At 44.3% G+C, this 14874-nt stretch overlaps 1 protein-coding gene across 1 annotated transcript in view; it reads left to right on the top strand.

The window, feature by feature from the left end:
* Window positions 1–14874, top strand: part of CNGB1 (cyclic nucleotide gated channel subunit beta 1) — a 1326699-nt gene that overhangs the window by 1171221 nt on the left and 140604 nt on the right. The window lies entirely within an intron of this gene.

Here is a 14874-nt window from a genome sequence, read left to right on the forward strand (position 1 = left end):
GTAGGGAAAATGTTAGGTAGCAAGGGATAAAAATTACTATTCCCACTCCAGTAAGTGTAACAGTAGAGAAAGGGTTGGATAGTGGAGGGGTAAAAATTACCATTCCCTCTCTACTGAATGCAACTGTAGGATAAGTGTTGCATAGCGAAGGGGTAAAAAATGTGATTCCCACTTCGGTGAGTGCAACAGTGGGGAAAGTGTTGAATAGCGGAGGGGTACAAATTACTATTCCCACTCCAGTGAATGCAATAGTAGAGAAAGTGCTGGATAGCGGAGGGGTAAAATTAACTATTCCCACTCCAGTGAGTGCAACAGTAGGGAAAGTGCTTGATATCGGAGGTCTAAAAATTACTATTCTCACTCCATGGAGTGCAACAGTAGGGAAAATGTTGGGTAGCGGTGGGGTAAAAATGACTATTCCAACTCCAGTGAGTGTACTAGTAGGAAAAATGCTGGATAGCAAAGAGCTAAAAATTACCATTCCCACTCCAGTGAGTGCAACATTAGAGAAAGTGTTGGACGATGAATAGACAAAAATTACTATTCACACTCAAACATGACAAAATATATATATAACACATTTAAAAAAAATCAGACAAATAAATAAACAATATTTTAAAAATGAGATATATATTATATAGATAAACAGAAAACATATTATAATATTTAAATATAACAAAAACCTACAAATATGATTTAAAATAAAAGAATAAATAACATGAAAAACAATAATAGTTTTAAACTAGAAATATCTACAAACAAAAAAATTAATCAATACATAAATGTATTTCTTTTATTTTCTACCCTGTAACACCACACCAAAAACAAAACACTTCAACATTTTAAGTTAAATTTCCTTCCATAAATAACATAATTAATAATCAATTAAAAACATTATTAATAAAAAAACTAATAAACATTAATTTACTACACACACTTGAACACTATTCTATCCACAACACACACCTAAATAAAACTATAAAATAATAAAACACAATTAAAGCTTAGATTTAAATTAAAAACTATTACTATTAACAACTAATAATAAAGTAATTAAAATGTATTTCATACCCACCTTTACCCCTTTAAAAATATAAAATAATTAACATTAATTACCAACTATATATTAATTAAACACACATTACTTCCCACCCTTTACTCATATAAACACCACAACACACACCTAAAATTAATTACACAATTATGATAATTAATTACTAATTAATTAAAATTAATTAACAACCAATTATTAATTCATTGATTAAAAGTAAATGACTTCCCACCCTTTACACCTATAAGCACCACAACACACACCTAAAATTAATTATACAATTACGATAATTAATTACCTATTAATTAACAAACAGTTATTAATTATTTAATATTAAAATACTTTACATAGTTAAAACTATAAAATCTCAATTAAACAAACATTAATAAATAAAAAATAATCAACAAATTTAATTTAATTATTTCCCACCCTATTCCCCTAAAAACCCACAACCCACTAAGGAACTAAGGGGCCGATTACCCTGCCAGCCATCGTGGTGCAAAAGGGACCGCCCGCCATAGGTGCGGCGGTCCCGCAAAACAAATTAGGATGCGCCCGCCACACTAGCGGGCGCATCCTGTATGTTTACATTGTGGCGGGTGGCAGCACACGCCACAATGTAAAAATACATGTTTCCCATTTGCATGTACAATGTGGCAGGCACCGTGCGGTGCCTGCCACCTTGTACATGCAAATTTAGGGGGCTACCATAGGTACCCCCCACGTGCAGCACCCCACCTCCTACCCCACTGGGGGCCCGCAACGGGCCCCCAAAGGCATTTTCCACCTGTCTTTTTGTGGCAGAAACTCCGCAGCAAAAGACAGGCATCCAAATACCCATGGTGGTGCCTGCACGGCACCGCCTCCATAGACCCCTGGTACCTGGTCCCACATGGCGGGCGGAAAAGACCCGCTTTGCGAGACCACAGCAGAGGTACCTTTCCCCTTCCCACCTCCATCCTAATTTGGAGGTGGGAATTTTAAGGGTGATGGCGGTAAATCCGTGACCGCCGGGCCGGCAGTCCTCACAGCCGGCCCAGCGGTGGCGGATTTACCGCCATCATAATAGGCCCCTAAGAACGCAAAATTCAAATAAAATTTTTTATAACTGCTAAAAATGTAACACATATATTAAAAATACTAACAATTCTTCCACAAAAAGAATACATTTCATACCATAAAATATATACTAAAATGCATAACATTAATTAAAAAAACAATATTTTAACAACTATATTTTTGCAAACGGTAATAAACACTTTGAGATTTTCAAAATCGATATTACTTACCTTAAGTAGAGCTTCTTGACCACAATATTCTTGCTGTCGATATTTCTGAACCACGATATTTTTTACCCGATATTTGTGCAATGTTCTGTGTCTGCACCGGGCCGTATACACCTGTGTTATGATTCCTCTGCCACTATCTGGGTGGAGCAGCAGTTCCAATGTATGGGACAGTTGGAGTTGTGGGTTACTGTACGCCACACTTTCTGGGCTGTGAGGTGCAATGTGCAGTAGTGTTGATATTGACCCCACCCCAGATTGAACTGTTAAGTAGTCTGTTGCAGGGGGATGAAAGAGCCGTCCTCATAGGGAGCTCCCCCGGTTCTACAGCCTCCTGTCCTCCACGCAACTATACCCATAAATTTGCCCCTGCAATGAAATGCCAGTATGTCCCATAGTGGCATGACTCCTGGCATGCCCGTAAGGTGATCTTGGCTATGCGTGGATCTGCCACTGTTGTATAACCCCTCCAAACAGTCGCTTTGTGAGTGTCTTCTCCACCAAACCCCGTCCAACATCCTCCCATCAGTACTGTTCTAGAGATTGTACCAAGCTGCTGCAAACTGGAGCTGGGGTGCCTAATAGTAGGCCTCAATATCAGGGACTCTGAGCCCCCCGATTCATAGTCCATACTGTCCCTACTATGCTTCCTGCCCCATACTTTAGCAATTGCCAGCGACCTCCATTGCTTCAGTAACTCAAGCGTTATGGGGAATGGCAAACATTCAAAAAGATACATGCGCAGGAGTACCAGCATTTTCAGGATTGTGATCCTGCCAGCCACTGACAAGTGTAGTGACAACCAATAGTCAATCCTACAGCTGAGATCTGTCCGTAACTGTATCAGCTTAAGATCTAACCTTTTTTGTTCATCCTCTCAATAGTAAGTTATCAACTTAAAACCCCACTGCTCAGGCCTAATTTATACCCAACTCTTTCCGGGCAATGTTTCTGGGGGTTGTTACTCCAGGTGTGGATATTCTCATTTGAGTTTAGCAGTTTTGGGCGGCGCAATCTTACAAGCCCTTTGAAAATTGCTGGTTGTGCCTCTCAGTCACATTTTCTTAGCGTCCACCATGTCTGAAATGAGGTGGGCAAGGACTTTCCTGCTGCATGATGTGCAAGGCATGGGCCAGTATAAGGCTGCAGCTGACTTTGATGATAAATTAGGATTCAAGCATGGAAAATGGCCCTTGTGCATTCTATGAATGCATTGCTTGCTAATCTGCCTTAGAAAACACCCACCATTGCAAGTGCTGTGAAAGCACTGGAGGGAAAAATTGAGGGCTTGGCAAGTACAGGTGAAAGCTTGAAGCAAAAGCGGGAAAAAGCTGCAAACACACTTCAGGCATTCAAACAGCAATTAAGTGAAGCAAATGAAATGGTGCACAATTGACTCTCTTTTGAAGACTAGCACTATTGAGGGAATCACTATACTTGGCTGCCTGCAAAGGTGATCCCATCTTAGATTACCGGGGCTCCTCTAACAGTTCTGGTTGAAGCCCATAAAAATGGATAAAGTAGGACACCTGCTGGGACTAGAAGATGAAGCAGTGTGCCAAGCAATGAGTGATACATTGCGACTGCCACACAATGCTTGATGAGGCAATACTGGGATGATGGTTCCATGACGGTAGCCTCAATATCAGCAGAATGGAGGGACAGAACTTTGAAGGTTGCAATAGAGAAGAATTCTGTGAAGCTGGAGGGTAGGTGGTGCCTACTCTTCCCCAATTTTAGGCCTGAGTCTTTATCCTGAAAGAGAGTGCTATTGGAGGTGAAGAATGCATTGGAAGAAAATGACATGGTGACATCTGTGGGCTTTTCTTTACAGATAAATGTGGAGCTTCGAGTCTATCATTACTAGGTTTCACAAGTGGCCTTCGTCTTGAATTTGTTCAAATCTCACAGGCATACATTGGGTAACAGTATGACTGCACAATGGTGATTTATTGGCTAATGTGGTTTAAATTGTTGATTGGATGGCTGAGAGACTTTCTCTAGGGAAAGGGGTGATATAGGATTTTTTTTTTGTAATGTTTTGTACACCTTGTCCTCCCCCCTTTTACTCTTCTTCCTTTGTGGCCTGTTATGATGTGCCTCCATGGTCTGCGAATGTCTCCTGAAGGAGCAAGTGTGTTTCACAATTGTACAAGGTGGGTAGAACAACAAGGCCCCCATTAGGATGGCGGGCGGACTTTGCCCACCCGCCATCCCCGTGCAAAACGGGACCGCCCGCCATAGGAGCGGCGGTCCTGCCTTGGCCATTAGGATGCGCCCGCCACAGTAGCGGGCGCATCCTTATTTTTACCATTGCGGCGGGTGGTGCTAAAAGCGCCGCCCGCCGCAATGGTAAAAATGCATGTTGTGCATTTCAAAGCACAACATGGCAGGCACCGCGCGGTGCCTGCCATGTTGCACTTTGAAATGCAGGGGGTACCATAGGTACCCCCCATGTGCAACCCCCAGAGTCCCAGGGGTCCCGCAACGAGCCCCCGCCGGGAGTCTCCGCATGCCTTTCCGAAAGGCATGTCTGAAAGCCCATCATAATATGGCTGGCGGTGTCTAATAGACACCGCCACCATATTAAAGATTTTCCGCCCCGGCCGCAAGGCGACCGGGGTGGAAAAGCGTCGGACGGTGTTTACGTCTGCCGCGGTCCCCCCGCCATAGTAATATGGCGGGGGGATATGGGTGGCGGGCGGGCATGAATGTCGTGCGGATCGCCACCGCCACCATGGCAGTGGCGATCCGCCCGACATCGTAATGGACCCCCAAGTGTTTATTGCAGATGGGGTTGTGGTCAGATGGGTACCTTTTACAACACTACATGTGAATTTCTAAAAATACAGGGCTTTTTGGTGGCAGTAATGACTGCCTGAACAAAGTAAGTGGATGCTCGCTCGCTCGCTCACTCCAACAACAAAATGGTGTCTCTTGAATATTTAAGATGAAACAGACCTACTCCGTATGGAACATTTATGGTTACTGTTGGGGTTGGCCATAGCAAAAAGGAATATTGCCAGGATGTGGGGAGCGGAATAGGTGCCCCAGATAGAAGGTTGGAAACACAACATGAGCTGGTGCATGCTGGTCGAAAGGGTTGTATATGAGGGCCGGGCCTGCCCTTGCAAATGGGTCAAAATTTGGGGATTCTTGAATGGCTACAGAGGTAATATTTGTGGTGCCCTAGACACAGCTGTCATTGGCGAACAGAGGGCCATTGTGGAGCCATACCACAATGCTGAAAATCATACTGAGAGGAAGGGGGTCGGGGGACAAAAGGTCTTAAAGCGTCCAGGGGATTTCTTAGGATTTTTTTTTTTTTTTTACTTTGCTCGATTTTGTATTGATCTTTTTACTGAAAATGCCCAAAAAGATTTGGGGGAAAAAGCGTGTTTCAAATGATCGCGTATATGGAAGCTTTCAACTATTTTTTACCTACGAGTTGTTAATGTGCTCCTACCAGCCCATTCACCTAAAGTTCCACAGTTCATGATCCACAACATTCTGTGCATTGTGCATGTTTGCTAGAAACAGTAGTGCGTCATGCAGTTTGTTGTGTGTGTGTATGTATGCTAGAAGCAGTAGTGTGCCATGCAGGAGTGTTACAGACCTGAGGGTTCAATTGTGTAAGCTCACAGCCAGAGCCTGAGTACAGGATGGAATCATGTTGTTTCTCTCCAGACAGCATATGTGTATTGCGGGGGAGCAACAGCCACTATGATAATAAAGTGAAGACAGGCTTCCCTTAAAAGTGCCAGGTCCCTCCCCTTCCTGATTGGGCTGTAAATGTTTTATTTCAGCTGCCATTGAGTGGATGGCAGGGGTGCAGGGTGAAGTCTGGAGTATCTGTTGATAGGTAAAGAAAGCCTTTGAAGGGGTACAGATTCCTCATTCTTTTCCATATGTAGGTGGGTTGCATCCTGCCCTCATCGCTTTGTACTTTTGTGGTGGGTACTCCACTTAGAGATTGTCCTGCTGGGCAGAGCATCCTTGCAGACAGAGGCCATGCCTGGAAGTTGGTCTGGCCAAGACACATGAAAGGAGAACTGACCCAAACTAGTTTTGAGAACAAGACCTGCGAAAGCATTATAAATGTGGGAGCCAAGACCCATCGTTGTTCATTGTTGTGGTCTCTTCAGCCGAGGAGGGGGTACTCCTCAGAGTACCCAGGGACTATGAATCAGCCAAGTGTTGGTGTCACACTGACAAACAACTCCCCAGAGGCAAGGAAACATTGCATGAAGTCCTATCTGAAATAGGAATTACTACCTACCTTGGGAGCCAAGATATTCTGCCTGTGAGTGAGGGAATGAGACACGGACCCTGCCTCATATGGCACATAGAGGGTAAAAACGTTGAAGCAGTCATCTCCTATAAATATCTTGGGTTCATGGTAGAACAAAAATTGAGCTATAAATCACAGCTCACCTCAATGAGGTCAAAATCCCAAAACCTGATATAGGGTTTTAACGTTCTAAAAAAGAAATTAAGTTGTCCATCATCCGGTAACCTATTAACCATCATGCAGGCACAGTTAATGCCAATAGTAATCTATGGCACTGAAATAATGAAAGGTTGTGAAATCCCTGCCTTGAACAAAATACAAACAAAAGTTTACAAAAAAGTTTTTCATATACAACAATGTGCATCGCCAACCCAGGTGCGACTAGAGTTTGGCTTACAAAATCAGGAATTTCGGAGCAAAGGCGCCTTCATTAATTATGTTGGAGGTTATGCGCTTCTGAAAGCTGGTCCATAGACCTACTATGCTGGAAAGAAATAGGCAGACAAAAAGAAAAGAGGATACCCAGATCCTGGGGTAGTTATTTAAACCAGGTGATAGAGGTTCTGTCTGTGCAAGACATTTGGAATCTCAGCATAAGGAAAAAGGCTTTTAACAAATTAATTAACACCACAATAAAACTCTTGTCTCACTCAACGGATGAGAACACCTTACTCCCAAGACGGCATGCCTGGACGGTTATCAGCTAGTATGGAAAAAGGAAGCCACAGGAATATTTATCAGCCTATTTCTCGCCTACCCTAAAACATCAATTTATGAGGCTTGGTCTTGGCATGTGGGAAACAAAAGATTTAATCCCAGCATGGGAAGGATAAAAGTGATAACCGAGACTGCAGACTTTGTGGATACAAATACGAATCGATTCAACATATTTTTTGTGTATGCCCGAAGTTTCTAAAAGAAAGGAATTCACTAATAAAAGCACTACTGAAAAGTATGAACATACGAACGTGCAGGGAAGCCGTAATCACCTGGCTAGATGGGGCCTCAATCCCTCTAGTATGCAGGGGGGTGAAACTCAGTGGAGATCGCAATAGACTGTCATAAAGACAACAACTCCCAAATCTCCATTTTAAACGAAATTTTAAATAATTGATGCATAGTAGTATGTTTGAGATCAACCGTTTAAAAATTCTACTAATGATTTTACGTGTTTATATACATATGCACTAGTACTATTATAAATGTCATTGGTGTAATGGTTTTTGTTTTTAAAAGACTGATCACTCAAAGAAATAAATCTTGATAAATCACTGACCCTGCAGTAGGAGGGAATCATGGGAGGGCTGCTGTATTTGACTCTGGTATAGAATCTGTCCTTCAGTGACTTGTGAAACAAGAGAGCTAAAGAAATTGCAGTACTGCCAATTTGAAAGGAATGGATTGTAAGACTGCTATAATTAATCCTGGGGTAGGGTCCATCTTACAGAGACTTTTAAAGAAGGAGAACCGAAGCAATCACAGAACTGCATGGTCTGGTTGTGGGATTTTTGAGTTATGTCCCCATCGGAGCCCCAAAGCCACTGGAGTGGAGTGCTCATGTTGTGGGCCCGGCTGATGCTGGGATTAGATCCTGCTGGCGGCCCATTTGTCTTGTAATTGAACTGTGTGACCTTGACAGTGCCGAGCACACCATTGAGTCGGGACCAGTCCTCAAGTTAGTAGACAGTATGACTGCAGCACTGTCAAGTGTGTTGTTGGGTCAAGGCCAGTCCTGAAGAATAAATGACCATAGAGGCACAACAGGGTTGGGGTTTCAAGGTTGACAGCTATAGGCACTGGGGCGCGTTGATAATGTCTGGCACCCACCACTCCGAACAAGTTGTCATCAGCTGGAATGTGGCTGGTGCTCCAAAGAAGAATTGCCTGGAGGGATCCTGTCAGGGATGCACGGTGTAGTTGGCTACTGTGCCCTGTAGAGGCCAGCAGCCTCCCTCTACTGTTGGTAAAGATTTTGCTGCCACTGAAAGGCCAACCACAGCCCCACATGGCAACCACGGACTAGTGAGAAACTGAGAGGGCATTGTGCAACCTGTAGCTGCTAACCTGAACTTGGGGAGAGCCTGATCTGGCCTAGTCCAGGGCACTTTGTGCTAACCTAGATACAAAGATGGGGAGGAGACAAACTCAAGTTGCACCGACCCGATTACCAGATAGACTCTGAACCTACTATAAGGGTGGAACCCGGTACCAGAAGGGAGGGACCCACTAGATCCAGATAATAGTCGAAACAGTGGATACCCCTACGAGTACCAAGCCCAACACCTGGTAATTGGGTATAAGATCATAATTGGCTGTGTAATGGACTTATGTGTTTTTTCTTTAAAGAGCAGCCCTGGGTTGGACATTGATTTTATTTTGCTGCAGAGGAGAGTGGTATTGATGCTTGAGCCAATGTAATCCCCACACTAGCCTCCTTGAGAAGCCGGTGACTGCTCAACCTACGCTACCACTTAGAGTTAAATGTGGAAAGGGGTTGTACGTGGCCTAGTTTGTAGAGACACAGTAGGGCTGGCCATGGACAGCAGAGGTAGAACGTCTCAACCCCCACCGTTACAGCTCAGTTACACTTGCATGCCCCATGGCCTCCTGAACAGGATTTAACAGCGTCACAGTGTCAGTAAAACCTCTTTGAGGTCCCCGGCCACAAAACCGATCCCTACGCTGGTTCTGTTGTGGCCTGAATTTTTCGGGCCCTAGTAGATTGAGTCCTTGAAGGAGTCCATGCTGTGAATTTCCAATGCACTTCCACTCTACTCTAGTGTGCCTTAAGGGCCCCGTAACCACAGACACCAACATTTGGGTAACTGCCAATTGGTCCACCCTGACCCCATCTGTCCCCGTCAGCTCCACTACCAGGTCGATATCAACTCAGGTACAGACTTAAACTCCGGCCCTGAGCCACACCAGTTCCTGCTACACTGATACCAGTGCCAACACCCCGTTTCAGAAGAAGACCGGGTGACAATGTCAATGTAGGAAACCAAACAGACTTAAGATCAAGCTCCGTCATTTTGCACTACAAAATTACGAAAGTGCAACTGGTCATATAGCAGTCTGATTCTAACCCATTATCTTTTTGCTTCCAATTCTCGATCCTATGCCAGGGCAGGGGCACCCGAAGATGTTGATGACAGGGATGGCTTGCTGCTCCCACACTATACTGATTGTCATTAATATATTGATTTACAGAATGCCAGTGGTATTGACACCTTGCCTAGGGATGCCCTTGACTCATCGCTCGGGCCACCAATGGAAGAGAGTTGCTCTTTTGCAGTGGTGATCTAGGGGCAGCTGAGGCACTAGAATTATAGCTGCCCTCTGTGGAGACAAAACCAAATATCCTAACAGAGATAGTACAACCTAGGCCAGCTACTCCTTAGCCCTGCTTCCCTTTAATGATGCCCACACTGATACGTTGATGGCTATTTGGTTGAAGCCTTGTTCTTGCACCCCTGTGCATAGGCCAGTGACCAGATATCACAGACGGGCTCATGGTGAACTGAAGTTTCCTACCAAGCACCCCACTCCAGGCAGCTTCATTCTGTAGACACTGACCAGTAAGTTGAATCCGAACAGATTTTCAACTACTCTGGACAGGGCATCAAAGAGGATTGAGGTCTTTGGCCACTGCAATATGTAAAGATTTTTGCTTGCTGGGTCACTACACACAGGCCCTTGGGATATGCTCAGCAAGAGCATGCTGGCAGTCCCAAAAGATCTTAGAGTCACTTTGGCTCAGACAATTCATAATTTGCAGAAATAGGCCAAATATGATATCTGTGAAGGTCTGGATACAACAATTGCCTGGGGAGAGCAGTCAGTACTAATGTCATCCTTCATCCTTATGGATGCATTGCGTTCCACAGGATGCTGCATCAATGTACAGGCCTCCCTCATGGATATGGCCTATGATGATTCCTACCTTTTTAGTGAATTGGCAGACCCCATGTTAGAGCACTTTAAGGACATTAGAGCTATAGTAAGCTCTTTGCCACTGTTGACCCTTGCTAGCAGGTTCCCGCATCAATTCAGAACATTTAATGTTTTTTCTAGGTGACTTGTATATAGACAAAAACATCCTATTCAATCAGTGCAGCAGGCACCCCAGTCCTTATTAAGCCATAGATATGGGTATGCCTGGCAGCACATGGGCCAGCAGGGGTATCAGTCCTCCAATTCCTCTTCTCTTCTTACAATGGCCGCCAAAACACTTTAGTATGCCCTTAGTGGCAGATTCCTAACTGCTCTGCAGCAGGATTCAATATTTCCTCCTAGGTTGGTGATCCATAATGTAATATGGATGAGTCTTACAAATCATTTGAAATGGCTACCCTCTTGCCATTAATTTCTACCTGCCCATTTTTCTCCCCATACCAGCACGCATTTCTGGCAAGCACTACTCCATTCTGTTACAGGAGGTGCATTTGTTGCTCTCCAAAGGTGCAGTCCAAAAGGCCTAGACTTTAAAAGAGGAGTAGGTTGCTACTCTTGCTGTTTCCTTGTTATGAAGGACAGGGCCTCAGGGCTATTTTGGACCCAGGCATCTGTGGAAGGCCAAATTCAAAATGACCATATACCCATCCTGTAGTTCCCCAAACGTTATCTGAAGTTCAGGTTAGACCAGGAGCACTTTCCGTTTTCCATGCTCCATTTCGGCCTCACCAGTACTCTTTGGGTTTTCACGAAAGTAATGGTGGTGGTCACTGCCCATCTTCAGCGGTTGTGGATTCCTGTATTCCTGTACCTCAACCTTTGGCTTTAAAGATACGCTCACCACAGTCAGTCAGGATAACCTCCAAATTATTGCACACCTCTTAACATCGGGGTTCACTATCAAGGAACTGAAATGCCACCTTACTTTTTCGCAGGGTCTACCTTTCATTGGGGCAATCCTGGACACAGTTGAATTGAAGGCCTTCCCTCCACCACAGCAATGCCAGGAATGGAACAGCCTCACCTATCTGCTCTGAAGAAGGTAAAGAACCACCACGTCCAAGTCATCCTAGTGGCTCCGGATTGACCCAGGACAGTGTTGCTCCCAGAACTTCTGTGCATGAACATCTGTCCTCCAATCAGACTGCCACATCATGAGGACCTCCTGTTTCAGCAACAGGACAGGTTCCGTCACCTGAATGAATACTTGCAATTTATACCTCCATGAAGGGAGATCGAGCAGTGGCAATTGACTGAATTTGATATGCTATCGGAAGTGATGGATGTCATCCTTGCAGCTGACATCCTTCTATGGGGTCCATTTACACCAGGCACTGGGCAAATGTGTGGCCAAGTGTGGCATTCGCAACACTCGCCATTTACAAGTAAAGCTGTAGGATGTTCTTTTGTTTGTTTTTTTCGTTGGTCCAACAAGGCTTTGGGACACTATACATTTTATTTGATCGATCTTTCAGCCTTTCTCTTTCAGCCTTTCTCGGTTCGTCAGACCAACCGCCCTTGTTTTAATCACCTGTTATGATGACATTTCTTAAAGATTTGGCATACGTTCCCTCTGAAACCGTTTGAGATGCCACAGTAGGGCCTTCATTTGGTCTTGGGGTTTCTCATATGTATGCCTTTCCAGCCAAAGCATAGCTGCTCGCTGTGTTTCCTGACCTTAAATGTGGTCTTCCTTGTTGTGATTATGTCAACTTGTTGCATGAGCGAACATCAGGCACTTTTAGTGCAACAACCTTACAAACTATCTTTTTCTCAGGGTAGTTGGTACTGAAGACTCAGACGGCTTTCTTACCAAAGGTTGTGACTCCATTCCACGTTGGGCAATCCATCATTCTGCTAGTTTTCTTGGCTCCACCTCACTCCTCTAAAAAGGGGTGATGCTCCATTGGTTGATCCACAATAGCGATTTTACCTTCTACATTGTAATACCATGGACCATCAAGTGGAAGATGAGCCTTTAGTGTGGTTTGCTGGTGCAAAGAAATGGAATGCTGTGCAGATGAGGACTTAGCTGAGGTGGATAGCCATCTACATTAAAATCTACTATTCAGTGGCAGAATAGCAGCTTGCAGAAGGTCTGAGAGCCCATTCTACCAGGGTTAAGGCTGTAACCTCTATGTTGGCTTGTGTGAAGTGCATGTCCTTGACATCTGCCTGGCTACAACAGGGCATTGGTGCATATGTTCATGAAGCATACTGCCTTCACAGCCAGGTCCAGTGATAAGGATGTTCCGCCTGCTTGATCTTGCTGGACTTTTCGGTCTGAAACCCATTTACAGGCTATTCATTCAGAAGAACAATTACTTACCTTCTGTAACTCTCTTTGTAGTTGATATTCTAGATAAGTGCAGATACCCCATAGCAACCCTGTTCTGTGGAGTGGCCTCATTTTAACATCTAAAAGATCCCAAGTGAGGATTCAGCATACTAGTACCAACAAATGTTCACGCACCAATGTTGGAGACGAAGAAAGGGAAATGATAAGAAACCAAAGTCAGCGCACAGTGGTGGTGATTTGTACAGTATGTAGGAATTAGGGTGCAGAAGACATAGTGACACTAAAGGGTTAGCCTAGGCAGTGTTAATGAGTGAAAATGCACGAAAAAGCCTGTGTACTGCAGCTAGCGGTTGAATGACCTTGTGTGTTTACGCTAATTCTGATACCTAGATATATTTAGTTGATAAGTCAAGGTTCTATCTTTTGCCAAGACTGTGCATTTTATCAGGACAAAGCATGGGGATATGGGGAGATGTACCGCTTAGGTCATATTGCCTAGAACAAGCCTATGTTTAGTCCGAGGACATTGGGAGGATATTTGGTCAGCAGAGCCACCAGCAGGTCAGAGAAGAAGCTGGTAGCGTAAGGAAGTCGGGAGGATACTTGGTTAAAGCGCTCACTAGTAGGACATGAAAATAGCACAGTAATGTGTAAGCCAGCTTTTAGTATATATAAATGAGGGCTGTGGCGCACTCAAAGAACCTCACACATGGACTTATGCTGATCTGCCTTCTCTCACAGCCACTGTCCTGCTATGCCTTCCCCGGCGTGTGTTTGGCATGAGCTTCCTGATGCTGATTACCAGGACAAAGCCAGCAAGAGATGTATAACCTTCTTCTTACTTTATCTTGATTCACAGAATTGTTATGCTTTAAATTTACTGCATTGTAACTGGCGTGAGCCAGTATTGCTAATATACATGACTGTCAAAATTATATTTTTCAGCTATGTGTGTGTCTTGCTCCTTACTGGGTGTTCTTATTGAGTTGTATGTGATAAATATTGCTTCAGGTGGTTGCGGGCAGCCAGTCCAACACACACTTATATGCAAGTCCACTCTGTCAATTCCAGACAGTGTGGGTGTGGAGTCAGCACAGAGCTGGATGTTTTCACCCAGTGGCTTGTCTTAGCACTGCTATGTAGCATTTCCAGGATTTTCCAGGATCCAGTCTATTATCTGGAGAGAATTCTAAAGTGAGGGCCTGGTTTACATCTTGGTGGTAAGCTTACTCCATCACAACGGTGTCAAAGTGAGCTTACCACCAACATAATGGTCCGCCCACCCGATTTAGATGCGAGCAACCCATAGGTTTAGTTAAGGCATAGATTGCTCCATCTCTGCCATGATTAAACCCCTCCGACAACTCTGTCGACTGAGGGCCGTCAGAGGCAGATCTCTAATTCCGCCAACCTTATCTAAAAGGGCAAAATTAGAGATCACTTTTCACTGCCCGTCACTGCCAGAAAACCCCTGTCGATAAGTGGTAGTGAAAACTGCTAATTGCTCCCCTTGCCATTGGATAGGACTCCCATGGCGAGGGGATTATTTTCTATTTAATTTTCAAAAAGAAATGACTGTTTTGGAGCTCTGCACCAAACAGCAAAATGCATAGATAGGAAGCTCTGTAACAACAGTTCCTGTTGTATAAATGACACCAACTTGGCGGTCATTTATAAATGTGCAGGGTGGCCTCTCTACCAGGGGGACAGAGTAATTTACTCTGTTGCCATGACGAAACAACAGTACATATGCCAAGAATCAAATCGGCCCCTATTCTTCAAGGTGCTGCAGTATCATTTTCCATCTTCTGATGTTCGCTGACCATTTTGTTGGTGAAACCCTCGCCCCTACTTTCACCATTGCAGAGTGGCACATCATCTGCCTTCTCTATTCCTGTTTCCGGAGAGTATGTCTATCAGCCTTCTTAAAGCTTCATCTGCACAAACATTTCCACCTCCACCTTTTCAATTTCCAACAATTGTACGGTATGAC

Source organism: Lissotriton vulgaris, chromosome 12 (assembly GCF_964263255.1).
Source record: "Lissotriton vulgaris chromosome 12, aLisVul1.2, whole genome shotgun sequence".
NCBI lineage: Eukaryota > Metazoa > Chordata > Amphibia > Caudata > Salamandridae > Lissotriton > Lissotriton vulgaris.